The sequence below is a fragment of the Hylobates moloch genome, unplaced genomic scaffold (assembly GCF_009828535.3).
Source record: "Hylobates moloch isolate HMO894 unplaced genomic scaffold, HMol_V3 SCAFFOLD_14, whole genome shotgun sequence".
In the NCBI taxonomy this organism is placed as follows: domain Eukaryota; kingdom Metazoa; phylum Chordata; class Mammalia; order Primates; family Hylobatidae; genus Hylobates; species Hylobates moloch.
The window spans coordinates 72,982,688-72,992,888 of record NW_026652289.1 but is presented as its reverse complement, the minus strand read 5'-3'; the positions used below and the strand labels follow the sequence as shown (position 1 = coordinate 72,992,888).

The 10,201-nt window shown below is 45.2% G+C and overlaps 1 long non-coding RNA gene across 1 annotated transcript in view; it reads left to right on the top strand.

Moving 5' to 3' along the window:
* The first annotated feature begins 960 nt into the window (after positions 1–960).
* Positions 961–10,201, top strand: part of LOC116482376 (uncharacterized) — a 17,374-nt gene continuing 8,133 nt past the window's right edge. The window contains exons 1-3 of the long non-coding RNA XR_004251850.2: positions 961–1,109; positions 2,225–2,364; positions 3,325–3,414. This is a non-coding gene — a long non-coding RNA (uncharacterized LOC116482376). The remainder of the gene's footprint in view (positions 1,110–2,224; positions 2,365–3,324; positions 3,415–10,201) is intronic.

Genomic DNA, 10,201 nt, shown 5'->3' with positions numbered 1-10,201 from the left:
TAAGGCTATTTTCACTTCTTTGTGGATCTTCAGTTGCTTCAGGCCATCTAGATGTACACCTGCAGGTCACAGGGGATATGGCGGCTTAGCTTGGGCTCAGAGGTCTTGACACCTGCACCTCTGGGAAATGATGCATTAGGAAGGATGCCCTACAGTTGGGTGTAGCAAACAACAAAACTGCCAGTTATAGCAGGTTTCCTCTATGCAGGAGGGCCCTCAGAAAAGTAACGAATCCTTCTCTCCTGTATTGACCAAAGCTGTAAACAGCTGGACAACGTTTGGGCCCTTTAAGAGTCAAAGACAGAGACAAACTGGAACCATTAAATATTTTCCCTAGGTGTTGTGCTACCCCAGAATTAAAAGCCTGGGCGCGGTGGCTCATGCCTGTAATCCCAGCACTTCGGGAGACCGAGGCGGGCGGATCACCTGAGGTCAGGAGTTCGAGACCAGTCTGGCCAACGTAATGAAATCTCGTCTCTACTAAAAATACAAAAATTAGCTGGGCATGGTAGCATGCGCCTGTAGTCCCAGCTACTTGAGGGGCTGAGGCAGGAGAATCGTTTAAACCTGGGAGGCGGAGGTTGCAGTGAGTCAATATCGCGCCACTGCACTCCAGCCTGGGCGACAGTGAGGCTGTCTCAAAAAACAAAAAAAAAAAACCCTCGGGCCTGAGAATGAAATTATTAGTACTACAGTTTAACCTAACAGTGGCTTAAAATAGTCACGCGGCCCAGCCACACTATCTTACTACGTGGTACAGCTTCTACGGCGGAAATTTTACATTCTTAATAATTGAATTACAAAAGCATTTCTCCGTGTTACCTCAATTCTGGGACCCAATCCGGATCGAAAGAGTAGGGCGAGTGCTATTGATTGACGTGCATTCCAACTAACCTACGACGCAAGGAGAGCGCGCGCGAGCAAAACGATGCCCAATCAGCACTGAGCCGCAGCGGCGGGGGCGGGGCTTGTGGGAACGGTTCACCGCAGGGTTGGCCGCCTTGAGAAGCTGCGAAGATGGCGGAGTAAGGCGTGCCGCTGTAAACTGGCCTTTGGGCCGGGGGCGGGCAGCCCCCGGAAGGTCGAATGCATCTGTTGGACCGTGCGAGGTGAGCCGAGAAGGCCAGTGACGGTGGGAAGAGCAGGCGCCGAGGAGGTAGCGTGGCCCAGCCGGGCCCGGTACGGAAGCGCGCAGGAACCTGCGAGTTGCAGGCAGCCGGCCTTGGCCTCGGCCGGGCGGGGGTTCCAACTTTGGCGGCTCCAGGGCGGCCGGCACCCGTCTTCTGGGTGTGTTGCACGGCCCACCCCTCAGCCCGCCTCGGTCCTTCCCAGTGCCGTGCCTTTAGCCACCTTTGTGCTTTCTGCTTGCACCCACACGGGGCTGTATCTGGCAGCCGCTGCTTCTGCCATCGATTTATTTTTCGAAGAATATCTTTGTTTTATTGATTTACTTATACCTCGCTTTAGGAATTCGTGCCCCCTCTTTGCCCGTCAGCGGTATCAGTTGAGGCCTGTTGTGGCTCTGAGTATTTTGTGTCCCCCGCCCGTTGACCTTGAGACTTGTAACAGGTTCCCCTTGGGAATTGCATTCGCGTGTGTTTATCGCGGACATCCTGGTGCAACTTTTACTAAATCCGTCCGCTCCCACTCCCACCTCCCAAACTTTTATGATCTGAGTAAGCGGTTCTGGCACTGTTGCCCTGATAACATTCTAATGGCGCATTAATTTTGGCTGATGCCAGGGTCTTGATAGAATTCACCGTTTTTGGTTTCCGACCCAGAAGTACAGGAGTTCAGTGTACACTATTGTTTTTATAGAGACAGAATGATAGGGAAATGTTATTAGAACGTCGTTTGTGTAAAGTGGTGGGGTTGCACAGTGTCAACACTGTGAGGCATTTGGTATTCGGTTCTCCTTTGACTAAACGGGTTGCCTCTTTTTGTAATTTGGATTGTTGTAACCCCTCATCCGGTCTCTCAGTTAAAATTATAGGAAAGTTCCTGTTACTAGGTTTCTAAATTGGTGTGGCCTGTTTAAAACTGGCACATTAGTTAAGTTCAGTTCCAGTGGACACACCATTAGACCAATGAATGTTTTTGGGTATGTTCTTTGTTGACCCTGGATTTGCTAGAGCTGAAAAATAACACAGAAGGACTTTTATATGAGACCTTTTTTGTCGCTCTGTCAGTTTATTTTTTGTTTTTTTGTCTTTGTCTCATCCAGGAGAAGAAAAAAAAGAGATCGGCCAGAGGAAGGAACTAACCGAACATTCTTCCTCCCTACCTTACAGAAGGGAGTGGTCATCTACACTAAAGCCAAGTGTCACGCGCGTCCGTGCGAAGAGACCACCAAACAGGCTTTGTGTGAGTATTAAATCTATTTATTTCACCTGGGTGCAGGCCGGCTGAGTCCAAAAAGGAGTCAGCAAAGGGAGTTAGGGGTGGGCAGTTTTATAGGATTTGGGTAGGTAGTGGAAAATTACAATCAAAGGGGGTTGTGCTCTTGCGGGCAGGGGTGGGGGTCACAGGTTCTCAGTGGGGGTGCTTCTGAGCCAGGAGATGGAGTTTCACAAGGTAATGTCATCAGTTAAGGCAGGAACCGGCCATTTTCACTTCTTTTGTGATTATTCTGTTGCTTCAGACCATCTGGATATATACGTGCAGGCTTGGGCTCAGAGGCCTGACACAAAGGTCTTAAGTAGGGGTCCATAAACTACTGGAAATTTTATGCACAATTATACATTTTTGTGGGAAGAAGAAGGTCCATAGTATCAGATTCTCAAAGAGGACAGTGTTCCATAAAAGCTTGAGAATCACTGCTCCAAGACTTGACATCTTTTTTTTTTTTTTTTTTTTTTGAAACGGAGTCTCGCTGTCGCCCAGGCTGGAGTGCAGTGGCGCGATCTCGGCTCACTGCAAGCTCCGCCCCCCAGGGTTCACGCCATTCTCCTGCCTCAGCCTCCCGCGTAGCTGGGACTATAGGCGCCCGCCACCTCGCCCGGCTAATTTTTTTTTTGTATTTTTAGTAGAGACGGGGTTTCACTGTGTCAGCCAGGATGGTCTCGATCTCCTGACCTCGTGATCCGCCCGCCTCGGCCTCCCAAAGTGCTGGGATTACAGGCGTGAGCCACCGCGCCCGGCCTGACATCTTTTTAAAATTAATGCCAGTGCAGGTAGAGAGTAACTGCTTTCTTACTGTTCCTTTTGAATACTTTAATGATACTGATTTTTTTTTAACAATAGCTTGTCTGTTTGAGTAATATTGTATACTAAAATTACTAGCACCAGTGAGGGCTATATCCTTAATGTTCTTTTTCTTTTTAGGTTCCTTATCACAGGAAGAAAATTTTCCTTGACCTTTAGGTGCTTTTATATTCGTCTCAAAAACAAAATTCTGAACTCAGGACTTGGCAAGTAAGTAATTGTGGGCTAATCGTTCCAAATACTGTTTAAGCAGCTTGAAAACAGGTATGTAGAAGTGGAACAATAAGCCGTTAGCTTCAGCAGAAGATGAACATGAAAAATGCCTGTAAGCTATTGAAATTTAAGTTAAATTTTTTCTTTTTCTTTTTTTTTTTTTTTTTGAGAGGGAGTCTTGCTCTGTTGCCCAGGCTGGAGTGCAGTGGCGCGATCTCCGTTCACTGCAAGCTCCGCCTCCTGGGTTCACATCATTCTCCTGCCTCAGCCTCCCAAGTAGCTGGGACTACAGGCACCCACCACGATGCCTGGCTAATGTTTTGTATTTTTTAGTAGAGACGGGGTTTTACCGTGTTAGCCGGGATGGTCTGGATCTCCTGACCTCGTGATCCACCCGCCTGGGCCTCCCAAAGTGCTGGGATTACAGGCGTGAGCCACCGTGCCCGGCCAAATCTTTTATTTTTCAACAAAAGAAATGAATTAAATAAAAAGGAGTAATCTTAATCATTTGCTCAAACTACCAATAATTTTTACTGTCTAAAGAAAACAGACACATACTTAATTAGATTGAGGGAAATCAAATGATTAAAAAATAGGCCTGGCCCGGTGGCTCAAGCCTGTAATCCCAGCAGTTTGGGAGGCCGAGGTGGGCAGATCACTTGAGGTCAGGAGTTTGAGACCAGCCTGGGCCACATGGGGGAACCCCATCTCTACAAAAAATATAAAAATTAAGCAGGTGTGGTGGCACGCGCCTGTAATCCCAGCTACTTGGGAGACTGAGGCAGGAGAATTGCTTGAACTTGGGAGGCGGAGGCTGCAGCAAGCCGAGATTGTGCCACTGCGCTCCAGCCTGGGCGACAGAGACAGACTCCATCTCAAACAAAAATAACAATTAAAAAAAAAAATAAATGTTACTGGGTGGTTTTATTTAAATAAATTTTGTGTATTTTTCAGGTATACAACATGATATTATGGGATACATATAGATAGTAAAAAGGTTTCTACAGTGAAATAAATTAACATCCGATGTCTCACATAGTTATTTTGTTTTTGTGGCAACAGCTAAAATCTCATTTAGCATGGATCCTGTTGACAGTACGATTTTATTACCTATAGTTGTCAGGTTGTACATTAGATCGTTAGACTTGTTCAGCCTACATAACTGTTCCTTTGTATCCTCTGACCTATATCTCTTCCTTTACTAACTCCCCCATCACTGTTTTTCTCTAACTGTATATTTGATTTTTTAAAAAAATTTCACATGTAAATGAGACTGTGCAGTGTTTTTCTTTCAGTCCTCCTGACTCATCTATGCTGTGACAAATGGCAAAAATTTTTTTTTTTTTTTTTTTTTTTTTTTGACACAGTCTTGCTGTCTCAGCACTTGCTCTGTCACTGCACTCAGGCCAGAGTGCAGTGGTGCTATCTCGGCTCACTGCAACCTCTGCCTCCCTAATTCAAGTGATTCTTTTGCCTCTGCCTCCCAAGTAGCCAGGATTAAAGGTGTGTGCCACCACGCTGGTTAATTTTTGTATTTTTTTAGTAGAGACAGGATTTCACCATGTTGGCCAGGCGGGTCTCAAACTCCTGACTTCATCCCAAAGTGCTGGTATTACAGGCATATGCCACTGCGCCTGGCCAAGATCTCATTCTTTTTTAGGGCTGAGTAACATATTCCATCATATGTACGCACTGTAGTTTCTACAGTTTATCCATTCATCCATTGATGATGGACAGTTAGGTTGTTTCCGTATCTTGGCTATTGTGAATAATGTTCCACTGAACATAGGAGTGCAGACATCTTTATGAAATGATTTCATGTTTTTTGGTTATATGCCCAGAAGAGGGAGTGCTGGGTTATGTAGTGGTTCCATTTTTAATTTCTTTAGAAACTTCCCAGCTGGGCACAGTGGCTCATGCCTGTAATCCTGGCTACTCAGGAGGCTGTGGCAGGACAATCCCTTGCACCTAGGAGGCGGAGGTTGCCATGAGCCGAGATCGCGCCACTGCACTCCAGCCTGGGCTACAGAGTGAGACTCCATCTCAAAAAAAAAATTTCCATACTGTTTTTCCATAGTGGCTGTTCCGATCTACACTCCCACGAACAGTGAATAATAATTCATTTTTCTCTTAAACCAGGCAAATTTTAGAATATATATATATATATTTTTTTGAGACAGAGTTTTGCTCTTGTTGCCCAGGCTGAAGTGCAATGGCGCAATCTCGGCTCACTGCAATCTCTGCCTCCTGGGTTCAAGCGATTCTCCTGCCTCAGCCTCCTGAGTAGCTGGCATTATAGGCACCTGCCACCACACCCAGCTAATTTTTGTATTTTTAGTACAGATGGGGTTTCACCATATCGGGCAGGCCCGTCTTGAACTCCTGACCTCGTGATCCACCCACCTCGGCCTCCCAAAGTGCTGAGATTGGAGGTGTGAGCCACCCCGCCTGGCCAGTATGTCCTTTCTTAATTGACAGTGACATTATATCTGCAAAATAGGCTTCATACCTACTGTGTTAGTTTTCGTTTCCTAGGCCTGCTGTAACAAAGCACCACAAACTGGGTAGCTTAGAATAACAGAAATTGTTTCATAGTTCTAAATAAAGGTCACATGTCTAAAACCAAAGTGTTGGCAGGGCCATCCCTCTGAATGCACTGAAAAAAAAAAAAAAAAAAATGTCCAGTCCTTCTAATTTCTTGTGGTTCCTTAACTTGTGGCAGCATAACTCCAGTCTTCACATGAAGTTCTTCCTGTGTGTGTATCTGAGTCCTAATACAAGGACACTAGTCATATTGGATTGGGGTCCCTCCTGCTCTGTTATGACCTCATCTTAGCTGCTGACATCTGCAATGACTCTATTACCAAATAAGGTCACAGTATGAGGTAGTAGGGGCTAGGACTTTTAACATACGAATATTGGGAGGACACAGTTCATCCCATTAACACCTACTTATACCTTGATTATTTATGTGAAAACCATTCAGTGTACAACTGCTTCAAGGATTGAAACCTTGTATGTAGTCCCAGCTACTCTGGAAACTGAGATAGTAGGATTGCTTGAGGCCAGAAGTTCAAGGCTGCAGTACACTGATTGTGCCTGTGAATAGCCACTGCACCCCAGCTTGGGCAGCATCAGAATTACAGAGACAGAAAGTAGAATGATGGTTGCCAGGGGTTGCAGGAAGGGCAGCGAGAGGGAATTACTGTGTAATGTGTACAAGGTTTCAGTTTGGGAAGAAGAAATGAGTCCTGGAGATGGATTACGGTGATGGTTGCACAGCAGTATGAATGTACTTAATACTACTGAATTGTATACTTGAAAGGGTTAATATGATGAATTTTATGTGTATTTTATCACAATAAAAACATTGAAAAATAAAACAATCTTTGTATGTATATGTATATATGTGTGTGTATATATGATTATATGATTGATATATATATATATATATCAGTAGTAAGAAAGGGAATAAAAACTGATGAGACAAAATGCCCTTTAGAGTGAAGAAGGCCTTACCACTTGGATTTACAGCTTTAAGTCCAAGTAGACAGTAATAGAAGCTTGACATTGGTATAGCACAATATTTATGGTAATCTAAATATCCATCTGTAGGCTGGGTGTGTTAGCTCACACCTGTAATCCCAGCACTTTGGGAGGCCGAGGCGGGTGGGTTCTTTGAGGTCAGGAGTTGAAGATGAGCCTGGCCAACATTGTGAAACCGTGTCTTTACTAAAAATACAAAAATTAGCCGGGCATAGTGGTGCATGCCTGTATTCTCAGCTACTCTGGAGGCTGAGGCAGGAGAATTGCTTGGACCTGGGAGGTGGAGGTTGCAGTGAACTGAGATTGCACCACTGCCTGGGCGACAAAGCAACACTCTGTCTCAGGAAAAATATATATAGTGTAGAGAACTGATGTAAATAAAGTACATCAAAGGTAGTACTTTACTTACAAACTGGTGCTTTGATATGGAATGGTCTCTAAGATATATTAACAGAAAAAGCAAGGTACAGAACAATATATAGTGTGCTTTCATTTGTGGGAAATGTCTCTAGAGATGTTCTGTAGCCATAGAATATTCCTAAAAGGATATGCAAGAAACACTGTTTACCCTATTTTACCTTATCTCGTGCGTTATTTATTCATATAAATAGTTTAGAATTTTCAAAGAAAGGAAGCACTGAATAAATATTTGATAAATGACAAATTTTTGCTCAAGCAACAATTTTACATTAATAAAGTATAGTATATCCCTATATAGGGGGCAGAAATTGAGCACCTAGCCCAGCAAGTTTTTTTTGTTGTTGTTGTTTGTTTGTTTCGCTCTTTTGCCCTGGCTGGAGTGAAGTGGCACGATCTCAGCTCGCTGCAACCTCCACCCCCCAGGTTCAAGCCTGCCTCAGCCTCTCTCGTACCTGGGATTATAGGTGTCTGCTACCACACCCAGCTAATTTTTGTATTTTTATTAGAGACTGAGTTTTGCCATGTTGGCCAGGCTGGTCTCCAACACCTGACCTCAGGTGATCCACCCCCCTCAGCCTCCCAGAGTGCTAGGATTACAGGCTTGGGCCACCGCGCCTGGTAAGTTTTTTTTGTTTTTTTTTAAATTATTTATTTTTTTTGAGACAGAGTCTCACTCTTGCCCAGGCTAGAGTACATTGGTGCTTGCTGCAACCTCCGCCTCCAGGGTTCAAGTGATTCTCCTGCGTCAGCCTCCTGAGTAGTTAGGATTACAGGCACCTGCCACCACGCCCAGCTAGGAAGGTTTTTTTTTTAATATGACACTTATAAACTTAATTTGATTGATAGTGATAATAGTATTCATTGTGTTTTGTGAAATATATTCTAAATTCCCTATTTACATAGCAAAGTAAAAAAGGGGCACCAACTCCCGGGATACATCATCCTCTCTGTCCTTAGAGGAAGCAAAGTATATTATTGCTGTATAACAACCCAAAACATAGTGGATTAAAACAAAAAATATGTATTATGTCTCTCAAGAATTTGGGAATAGCTTAGCTCTGGGGAGGTTCTGGCTTAGGGTCTCTTAAAAGCTTGAAGTCTGGCTGAGCGCGGTGGCTCATGCATGTAATCCCAGCACTTTGGGAGGCCAAGGCGGGCGGATCACGAGCTCAGGAGATCGAGACCATCCTGGCTAACATGGTGAAACCCTGTCTCTACTAAAAACACACACACAAAAATTAGCCAGGTGTGGTGGCGGGTGCCTGTAATCCCAGCTACTGGGGAGGCTGAGGCAGGAGAATGGCATGAACCTGGGAGGCGGAGCTTGCAGTGAGCAGAGATCCCGTGCTACTGTCCAGCCTGGGCGACAGAGCAAGACTCCTCAAAAAAAAAAAAAAAAGCTTGAAGTCTGATGGAGTTCTGTGGTGACACATTTACATGGCTGGCACATTCATGCTGTTTAGGGGGAAATTTCATTTCCTCCCAATGTAGGCCTCTTTCAGGGCTGTGTGAGTACCTTTATATGGTGGCTGGCTTCTCCCTGAACAAGCAATCTAAGAGAACAAGGCAAAAGCCATAGTCTACTCTGACTTTGCCACAGAAGTCACTCAACGTCACTTCCTCCTTGTTCTGTTGGTCAGTATTCTGACATCAAGTGGTACATGGCAATACATTTCTTTTTTTTTTCTTTTTTTTTTTTTTTGGACACGGAGTCTCGCTTTGTTCCCCAGGCTGGAGTGCAGTGGCACAATCATCTCACTGCAAGCTCCGCCTCCCGGGTTCACGTCATTCTCCTGCCTCACCCTCCCGGGTAGCTGGGACTACAAGGCGTCCGCCACCACGCCTGGCTAATTTTTTGTACTTTTAGTAGAGACGGGGTTTCACTGTGTTAGCCAGGTTGGTCTCGACCTCCTGACCTCGTGATCTGCCTGCCTTGGCCTCCTAAAGTGCTGGGATTACAGGCGTGAGCCACCAAGCCTGGCCATGGCAATACATTTCTGACACCACCCAAGAATTAGCATAGACCTCACAGGTCAAAGGGCATGGTCCTCAACAAGACTGTCCTCACTTCAGATGCCAGCTGTACTTCGGAGGTACCCCCAGCCACCTGCATTTTCTACCAGATGGCTACAGATTTGTAGATTCCCATGACCCTCTTAGAACCCGCTTTTGATTTCATTGGTTTTCTCTATTGTTTTTAGTTCCTTTAAAGTTAGGTTGGTTGATTTGAGGTCTTTTTACTTTTTTTTTGAGACGGAGTTTCACTCTCGCCCAGGCCAGAGTGCAGTGGCGCAATCTCAGATCACTGCAACCTCTGCCTCCCGGGTTCAAGCAATTCTCCTGCCTCAGCCTCCCGAGTAGCTGGAATTACAGGTATGCGCCACCATGCCCAGATAATTTTTGTATTTTTAGTAGAGGTGGGTTTTCCTCAGGTTGGTCTCAAACTCCTGACTTCAAGTGATCCGATTGCCTCGGCCTCCCAAAGTGCTGGGATTACAGGTGTGAGACACTGTGCCTGGCCAACTTTTTAGAAACAAGGTCTCGCTCTGGTACCTAGGCTGGAGTTCAGTGGCTTTTCTCAGGTGTGATCATGGCACACTGCAGCCTCGCACTCCTGGCCTCAAGTGATCCTCCCACCTTAGCCTCCTGAGCAGCTGGGACTACAGGCATGTGCCACCACTGCTGGCTGAGGTCTATTTTAATGTGAGCATTTACAGCTATAAATTTCCCTCTTAGCATTGCTTTCACCACATCCCATAAGTTTTTGTTATGTTTTCATTTGTCTCAAGGTACTTTTTTTTTTTTTTTTTTTTTTTTT